Source organism: Neofelis nebulosa, chromosome 7 (genome assembly GCF_028018385.1).
Source record: "Neofelis nebulosa isolate mNeoNeb1 chromosome 7, mNeoNeb1.pri, whole genome shotgun sequence".
NCBI lineage: Eukaryota > Metazoa > Chordata > Mammalia > Carnivora > Felidae > Neofelis > Neofelis nebulosa.
This window is the reverse complement of record NC_080788.1, coordinates 143,351,806-143,361,349: the sequence shown is the minus strand read 5'-3', so window position 1 is coordinate 143,361,349 and position 9,544 is coordinate 143,351,806. Positions and strand designations below refer to the sequence as shown.

The 9,544-nt window shown below is 51.7% G+C and overlaps 1 protein-coding gene and 1 long non-coding RNA gene across 5 annotated transcripts in view; one reads left to right on the top strand and one right to left on the bottom strand.

Annotated features, from left to right (window-relative positions):
- The window catches only part of EVL (Enah/Vasp-like), a 151,895-nt gene that overhangs the window by 91,936 nt on the left and 50,415 nt on the right, over positions 1–9,544 (bottom strand). The gene's annotated exons all lie outside the window — the stretch shown is intronic.
- LOC131518111 (uncharacterized) lies at positions 132–8,068 on the top strand. Its single transcript, XR_009264919.1, has 3 exons — positions 132–869; positions 7,189–7,277; positions 7,926–8,068. It is a non-coding gene; the product is annotated as an uncharacterized LOC131518111 (long non-coding RNA).

Sequence of the window (9,544 nt, the reverse complement as noted above, 5' to 3'; positions counted from 1 at the left end):
CGGAAACAGGCTCCAGGCTCCGAGCCATCAGCCCAGAGCCCGACGTGGGGCTCGAACTCACGGACCGCGAGATCGTGACCTGGCTGAAGTCGGACGCTTAACCGACTGCGCCACCCAGGCGCCCCCTCAGGGGCCTTTAAAAGAGAAAAGAATCCCATAATTTGAAATTTCAACCCTTGTTTTCAATGACAAGATGAGAAAAAATAAATCCTATGAAATCAGACAGGTCTTTTCTGAAGATTTATTTCTGCTCTGAGCTGCTTCTGGGTCACCTACTGCTCTAATTATGCTGGAAGTAAACCTGGCTTTCATGAGATTCAGGACATGGCTGGAGGAAAAACTTGTCAGGATTACTTCAGATCATCAGTGCTCACGATGGCCTCAGAGCATTCCAGGAATTCATTGATTCATTCCGTAATTCATTCCGCCGATTAACCACAAACACAGACACACAGGGAGAACAGACATCACTGACTGATGTTGTCTTACTAATACACCCAGGGCAGGACAGAGCAGAAAAACAACAACGCATGGGTTTAAGGCCGGTCGCCTCCCCAAGCTCCTCACGTGAGCAGCGTGGAAGAGGAGGAAGGCTGGACTTGAGGTTCACAGCCCCGCTTCTTCCCTTCTAAGGTGTGCTCCCTACAAGGGAAGCAGTAACTCCAGGGCTTTCGAGGGGACACGGCTCCGGGGAAGGTCAGTGGAGACGGCGGATGGCACCCTGAGAAGCGCTGCACCTGGGTGAGAGTTTTAGGCACTTAACACATGTGTTGGGCGCCTGTTAGATGACACGCAGCACGCTAAACACCAAAGATGTCAAGTTAAATAAAATACAGCCCTGCCCTCAAGAGGACAACGACGTGTGGCGAGTATGTTGTTGAGAAAAGCGCAGGGGGGAGGCTGGAGGGGGGGCCCACGTCAGTCTGGGCAGGAAGAAAAGATGAGTTAAAGACAGGGCGTGCGTATGAAGGCAGCAGAGAGAGTGCTAGGTTCTAGAAAATATCTGCATCTCCTTATTTAACACTGGGAACACGCTGCAGGGTGGGCGCTGACCTGATTGGGACCCCCGCGACAGTGACCCAACCCCAGTGTCGCCTGAGCCAGGCTGAGAGAGCCGGCTGTAAGGGAAACTGAGGCCCGCAGAGGAGAAGCAGCCGGTCAGCAGCAGGGCTGACGCCTGAATGCAGGTCTCTCGTGACGCAGCTTTTCAGACAGGCCTCCCAGGTTAGAGGGCTAGGGGTCCACAGCTGGGCAGCACGGGAAGACAGCCCGGAGGAAGCGGGGCCTGACTGACGGGACGGGCAAAACTCTAGTCTCCATGCGGGAGCACCGCCACCAGACAGGGCCGTGCGTGAGGAAGGCAGAGAGAAAGGGGACAAGAAGCAGCAAGGGAAGGAAGTGGGCAGTTGGTCTATTTCTGCTCTCAGATAGAGCACCCCCTAACACTTCTGCAGAGATCTGCACTTAAAGAAGCCGATTTCATGCTCGATTGTCATGACGGCCACACCAGTGAGGTGGGTGAGGCAAAATAAGTATTCTTATTTTCTGGAGCCTAGGAGAGCACAGGGCTTACCCAAGGCCCCGGAGCGCTGCAGAGAGGCTGGACTCAATGGCAAAGAGTCTCTCAGGCAGCAGGTGCCTCACACCAGCCCTACCCCGGGCACCTGCTCCCTGACTTGCCTGCAGTGCATGGGGCAGGACAAGTGTCTCTGAAGGGGCTTTCCTGTGAGCTGAATGGAGAAACGAGGTGCAGGATGGCAAGCCCTCAAAAGCTGGGGAACCGAAGCGGAGGAACAGAGAGGCACCGCAGACCTGGGCTCGGCTCCCGGTGTCTCAGGAGCAGGTATCTTCAGGTGAGTCACCTGGCTTCGCTGGGCATCCCTGCCCGTCCTGACAGCGAGAGAACCACCGGACCACCTTGAAGGCACTCCCCGCCCTAAGAACGGAGCCCATTCTATTTCAAAATTCTCCTGTCCTGAAGCCAATGATACCGCTCCCAAGTGTGACCAGCAAAAACCATCACTAGCGAGGCGGCTGGGATCGCCGAGTTCCTCAGTCTCAGCTGACGGGAAATTACTCTGTTAATGAATCAGTTTTCAAAAAAACTAAATCCTTGAAGACTCTTCGTCCAAATTTTCAGACTGCTGTCTCAAGCAATTTTGCAGGTGACTGATCCACTTTGCTCTCATGCCCACACTTCTGCTACGAATCGTGCACGGACACGTGCCGTGGAAGAGCACCGGGCCGGGCGTCAGGGGACAAAGCACACCCGCTCCAGGACCTCAGGCGGACGAGTGGGCTTCCGGGGCCTCGCTTCCCCGCCTTTCACACGAGGGTCTGGCCGAGCACTCCCAGAGCTGCTCCAAGCCTCAAGCGGTCCGAGCCTTGGTTTCCTCACTTCTACTCTGCTAATGAAGGTTAAGTAAAGCAGTAGATGGGAAAGCTTCTTGACAAGGAGGCCATTTCACTTGCCAGAGAAGCCGGTCGTGAGATGCGTGATGCCGAGCACCTTGCTTTATTAATAACACCAACGGCCGTCTGTACCGATGCCAGTGGACTGCACGGCGGCTCTGGGCACTGGGTCTTGGCGGGGGAAGCACACTCACTGGTGTGTCGGGAACGGTTCTGCAGCAGACTGCACCGCGGGTGCCGACCGTGAGCAGTGACACTGGCAAGAGTCACATTTGTCCCCATCACAAAGCCAAATCAAAGTTACCCCTGTGACAATTCACATCGTAACGGGATCTTTACAGTAGAGAGGGGAGATTACATTCCATAGGACCCCGGGGGCGCATCCTCTAAGACACCAGCCATCTGGCAGTCATTGCCCAGCTTGCGGGATCCTCTTCAGTCGACTTCCGGCACATTCCACGTCAATTTCGTTGGCGCGGCTCTAGCTAATAACAGAGTTCAGGATTAAAAATATTTTTTAAATATCCCGTCATCCAGGCCTGGAATCTATGAACCGAAGTATTTATCTTTGACACGTGCCTCTAACACCTTTCCGTATCAACAAGAGGCACTGAGTCGGCCGGGCTGTCCTCTGGCCGTGCGTGCATGCAACACGCCAGCGAGGGTTTCTCCAAGTCCCGGGCCTTGAGGTCGCCTGTTAGACAGTGAGGAGACGCAGCTTCTCCTGCGACCGGAGCCCCGAGAAGCGCAAAACCGCTCAGCTCTTGCTACCAACACCCCGTCTCCACTTCCCACCCAGTCTCAGGCTAACGCCCAGTTCACGGAGAGGAAACGTGTCCTTAATCCAGGTTCTGCCCAAACAGATGCAGAAGAGACACGCCTGGGAGCCCCTCACGGGGACTCTGGAGGGGCGGACACCGCCCGCTGCGTCCACCGAGGTCTATCACGGCAAACCCTGTGTGGCCACGCTGCCCCGGCAGCCCACACCCCTCCACAGGGCAGGGCTGGCAGCGGTGGGCCATGGCGGTCTGTGTCGGGGGCGGGCACGCCAGGCAGGCCTGTGTTTTGCTCACCTCTGCAGCCCCAGAATGGACGTGCTCAAGCCGTGTTTATTCTCCTACAGACTCTGGCTGGAGCTGTCTGGACACTTTTCACCTGGGATTCCGGAGCCTGGGATTGCTGCTGTTCTGTGTGTGTGTGTTTAAGCAAAATCTCTATGTTTAAGAAATGTTCCATGTCATAAAAAATTAAAATATTTAGAAAGAGAGTCAAATATCTCCCTCCTATCCCAGTTCCCTCAACTAGAGGCGACTAGAAGGACTAGAAGCTTACGTGGAGACCCTGTAGGTTCAGTTCCAGGCCGCTGCGACCAAGTGAGTGAAATGAACTTCCTGTTTCCCAGCGCAGGTAAAAGTTATGTTTACTTTCGGCAGGTGCCCAGTGGCACCAGGTCATACCTTAACTAAAAATGTTTTATGGCTACAAAACGCGAACCATCACCTGAGTTTGCAGAGTCGTAACTGCTGATTGCAGATCACCGTAACGAATGCAGTAACGAAAAATCCGAACTACTGCAACAATCACCAAAACGTGAAGCTCTTGAGACAACGGCACCGATAGACCTGCTGGAGGCAGGGGTGCCACAAACATTCAATTTGGAAGAAAACCCCGCCATGTCTGGGAACCGCAATAAAACGACGGATGCCTGTATCGGTACTAGTTCCGTGCATATTCTCCCCAACCGTCCCTCGCGCACCCCAGCATGTCTGTGCGTCCCACTGCCTTCTTCCCTCACACGGTGCACGGCATACATCCTGCTCTACGCCCGAGCTGCACACATGGGCTTCGGGAACCCACAGACCCCCCGCAGCTGTGGTCTGAGCATGCTGTGTTTTTTTCAGGGGATTGTATTCATAACTTCCAGCAATTTCTCAAAGGTGTTCCTGACCTCCAACGAGACCATCCCACCACAAAAACACATACGAATTGGCCCGGCCCAGGGACTACTACTGGCGCAGTCACAGTGCTATGACCTGGCCCTGCTGGGACCTCACTGAGCCCGCACATGAGGAGGTTTCAGGGGCCAGCGTCTCCACTGTGCTCCTGTCGGTCACAGAGAATTCTGGAACAATTATCAGGGTATGTATTTGGAAACTTCCAGAATCACTGCAAATGGAAGACAGAGAGCAAGGAATACTGCATGAATCTGGGAATTCCCTTCGGCCCAACACTCTGAAGTCCATTTGTTAACGTAACAGTGCAATAGACGTCAGTCACTTTCTAATTCTCAGTTCCCTGGGACCCTGGAGCTGCACTGTCTCATACCACAGCCTCAAGCCACACGTGACCGTGACCGGGGTGATCGTGACCGTGACCATGAGCTCTTGAAATGCAGCCAGTCCTAACAGACAAATGACGTTAATGTAAAAGACATACCAGACTTCAAAGACTTAGTACGAAAGTCATGTAATGTAGCTCATTAATAATTTTTCTAATGATTACATGCTGAAATTATACCATTTTGGATACAGTTAAATAACTATATCATTAGAATTATCTGTTCTTTTTACTTTTCTTAACAGGGCTACTAAATATTTAAAATTCCACGAGGCTCGCATTTGTGGCTTGCGCTATGTTTCTGTGGGAGAGCACTATTCTACGTTTTCCATCAATGATTAATTACTTCCCACCTTATGAAATGTTCTATTCTTTGCAAATCAAAAGCAGAGCTTCCAGATAGAATTTTCTAAATCAGGCGTTATAATTGGCACACGAAAAAACAGTTCACCAAAAATCCCAGGGAAAATACACTAAGTCAGACAGATTTATTCATGGGGTCTAAGTTCATGGTGAAACCTGTTTGGCAACACGCGGCTAAAACTGGAACTGTCACATCCAGGACATACCTCTAATAACAACCTCTTTTTAAAGGCATTTATTGAGCTCCTACTATGTGCTGGGCCCTTCACGCTTATCATCACTATTTCCAGTAAACCCCAGAGGACTGAGGTTCAGAGAGCAGCTCAGGACCACTTAGCCAGTAAATGGCAGGCCACCTTGGACCCAGGTCTGTGTACCACAGCATTCTGCCCCTTGCTCTCTCCACTGACATTCTGCCTTTTCTATGTTTGCATCACACTTTACAGCTTACAAAGTGCTTTCATATATATCATATCATAAGTTATCCCAACTATTGTGTGAAGTGGACATGGAGGTTATCGATCATCATATTTGAAAGAGGGCATTACAAGTCCAGCAGGAAGAACTTGGCCTACGTCTCACAGCCTGGTAGAGACAGCGTAATCTTATCACTAGGAGCTCTGAAAAAGTTCAGTATTTTTTCAAAACTTTCCTCTCTGCCCTACCAAATATAACTTCCTCCTTTTAAGTAATACCGACTGCTTTCCTGGTCTCAGAGTTAAATGGAACAAGGGAAGGTCTTTATTGTCAATTCTGTTCATATTCAATGACAGTTTAACGATCGCTAAACATATATTATCGTATATTATATATTCTTGCATTATTAATGTACTAGTAGCACCATGACTGTATAGCGTGCTATTTTGTGTTATCAGACCCATTATTTCTTTCGCACTGTGGCCTGCCTACGGTATCATACTAATTTGAAAGAGAAAGAAACTGAGGTACTGAACTACTTATGGACCCGATTAAAAACATAGGTAGCAAAGGTAATGAAGGGTTAAATGGAGACGCATCAAGGAGAGACCTTTCCTCTTGGTCCCCAGTGTCCCAGGGAAGGCACCTGGCTGCCCTTAGCTACAGACTGGGGAAACATAAAAGCAAAACATAAGGAAGATCCATAAACAGGCTGAATGTCTTGGGAGTGAACTGTATGGACTGTGCAGGAGTCAGGTTTTGTCCTGTTTGTCCAGCCGAGTTTTCTGAAAAGCAGCGGAGTCGTCACCCTCTCCCCAATCTGTGCCCTACTACCTAACATCAAAACATGGGGCAAACAGTGAGAAACAGCAGTAACTCGGATATCAGAGCAGCAGGTGTAGCCCGAGCGCAGTGCGGGGAGGAGCCCCATCCAGCCAGGAGGGAGACGAGGCAGGACAGCAGAGTGACCGCACAGCATGTTACGCTCAAGGAGCAAGGACGAGTTCAGAGAGAAGAAAAGCACGATCATCTTTTACGTGCTCAAAAGCAAGCAGGAAGGAAAAAGCAGGGAAATGAACAGGGCTTGTAAGAGGGGAGCAGACTGCCAGCAACACAATCCCCCTGTGCCGAGGGGTCTGCCGCGTCCCCCTACTGCCGGAGCAAGCACACGGAGGGGTGGAAACCGGTAAGGTCAAGAGCGAGGCCCGCGGGGTCAGAGGCACCACCCAGGACACAGAGCCAAAAAGGAGGGACTTGGTGCTGGCTGGGGAATCCGCTGGTCACCCCTTGGTGTGGGGGATGGGCCTCACCGCAGCTGTTTATTTCGAACTTTCTTGCGTGGGGTTTACTGGACGCGTCAGCAGTTCTTTTTACCCTATTGTGCACCTGAGCGACTCCTTTTAGTTAAAGTTCCACCTGATGAAGCCTAACAAGGATTGTTGTAATTAGGAAATGACTGAACTTCATCCCACCAATAGTGGAGAAGCCGGAAGAAGTGAAATGATGGGGCAGTTAGGTGAGGAATCTTGCTGAAAAGTGCTGATCATCTGTGGGTTCCCTGAGGACCTCAACGGCTCCTCGTCACCGCCCTGTCTCCCTTCAGGTCTCATGCTTGCTTACCTGGTGTCCTGGCTAATGACTGTTTTCTGTTATGTGCAGGGGCCAATCCCTTGATATGTTCAAGAGAACCCAGAGAAAGTCACACAAATAACAAGAACCCAAAACTTGCCACTGAATTTCTAATCCTTGTGAGTAAACAAAGCCGTATTCTTTCCTTACAGCACCACGCACACAGGCGCGCACACACACATGCGCGCGCGTGCACACACACACACACACACACACACACACGCACACACACACAGAGGGTCCTAAGTTGACCTGATACCACTACCATTCCAGATGGCTTCCTGCCTAAGCGGTGGCCTCTACCGTGTGTTTAAGGATCTCAGTGAAGTTGCAGTATTATTCTGAGCTTTTTATTATGAGTTGTTACTAATTTTTCAATTAATAAAACTAGCTCATTACGCACAATAGCGCTTAAAGGGGCAGATGGGCAGGTGAAGTGCAAACGGGCCGCAGCCCTGCTTGCCAGGTGGAGACGGTACCCGATTTGGGACCCAGAGCCCTGGCCGTCCCGACCACGTGGGCACTACAGACCAGGGGCCACGGTGCTGGCCTGCCGTGCCTGCCGGCCTGGGTCCCTTGCCCCTGGCTCTTTGTTACGGCAGGTCAGGGCGTCAGCAGCCCCGTAGAGCCGGGGAAGTCTGCCCAGAGAATGGCATGATTGAGATCAGTTTGTCTGAAACCCACCATATTAGCTTCGCCCATGCTTAGCAGGTGTCTCCACCTGCCACGGCTTCTTCAGTTTCTTGTGTTTTCTCCTAATTCTACAGGGCACGCTCAATGCGGTGCTTTATTCAACGGACAGAGCTGGCTGTCGGTGCCTCTGACTCCCTCGGCAGATGCCCAGGATCCAGGATTCAGCTCTCCATCCGAGGCGTCCTGATCAGGGCTGAGTTCTGTGCAGCCTTCCCCAATCTACGCTGTCCCCTTGCTATGGGGCCAGGGATGAAAAGAAACAGGACAGGATCTGTAGACTGGACTCTTCTAGTCCTGGCTCTGCTACTGACTACCTTGGTGACCATGATCAGGTTCTGACCCTTTTTAGGTGTGTTCTCTCATCTGTCAAAGGGAGGTAACTTCTAAGTAGCTGACTGTGGAGTCAATTAAATACTCTACTGTACATAGAGTTCTGGGCGCTTCATAGCTGAATCAACAGAAGCTCTCCTAGCTGTACCCCAAGGTCTAGGTCTGATGAGCAGAAGAAGATAACTACCGGGGCGCCTGGGGGGCTCCATCAGTTGAGGGTCCGACTTCGCTCAGGTTATGATCTCACGGTTGACAAGTTTGAGCCCCAAGTCAGGCTCTGTGCTGACAGCTCGGAGCCTGGAGCCTGCTTCAGATTCTGTGTCTCCCTCTCTCTCTGCCCCTCCCCTGCTCATGCTCTGTCTCTCTCTGCCTCAAAAATAAATAAGTAAGTAAGTAAGAAAGATAACTACTGAGTGCCTGGGATGCAGGGGGTGCTGAGGAAGTACCACCTCTCTTTCCCACTGGAAACGCCTCCAGGGCATGTGTCCAAACAAGGGTCTCCTAGAGCTCTAAACCAGGGGTTACTAGGGAGCCCTGCTGGCCTCACACTGCCCCCTCTTCTTCCAGGAGCTCACCCCCAGGCCTTCAAGGGCTGTCCCTCAGACACGGTCCTGAGCACCCTCACGACCCCTTTCCTGTTTTTTATTTTTTATTCATTTATTCTTTTAATGTCTTATATTTCAGTTTATTTTTGAGAGAGAGACAGTGTGAGCAGGGGAGGTGCAGAGAGGGAGACGGTGGGGGGGCAGGGGAGGACACAGGATCTGAAGTGGGCTCCCCACTGACAGCAGAGAGCCCGATGTGGGGCTTAAACTCAAGAACTGCAAGATCACGACCTGAAGTCAGACGCTCAACGGACTGAGCCACCCAGCGCCCCTCCTTTCTTTCTTCTAAAGGCATCTGTAGTACACAGCTCAGGCTGCCGCAACAAAACACCACACTGGGGGGAGGGGGCGGCGCTTCGGGTCATAAATGTATTTTTGCACAGTTCTAGAGGCTGGAAGCCCAAGCCCAAGCCCAAGCCCAAGCCCAAGCCCAAGGTGTTGGCGGGGCTGGTTTCTCCTGAGGCCTCTCTCCCTGGCCTGCAGACAACCGCCTCCTCTCTGTGTCCTCACGTGCACTTTGCTCTGTGCCCCAGCGCCCCTGGCATCTCTTCTTACAAGGACACCAGTCCTACTGGATCAGGGCCCCACCCTTCTGACCTCAGTTAACCTTAACTCCCTACTCCATGAACCTGCTTATCTACTTAATTAACCTTAATTACCTACTTATCTCCAAATACAGTCACATGGGGGGTTAGGCATTCAACCTATGAACTTGGGGGGACACAATTCAGTCTGTTACCGTGTCCTCGACCACAGTC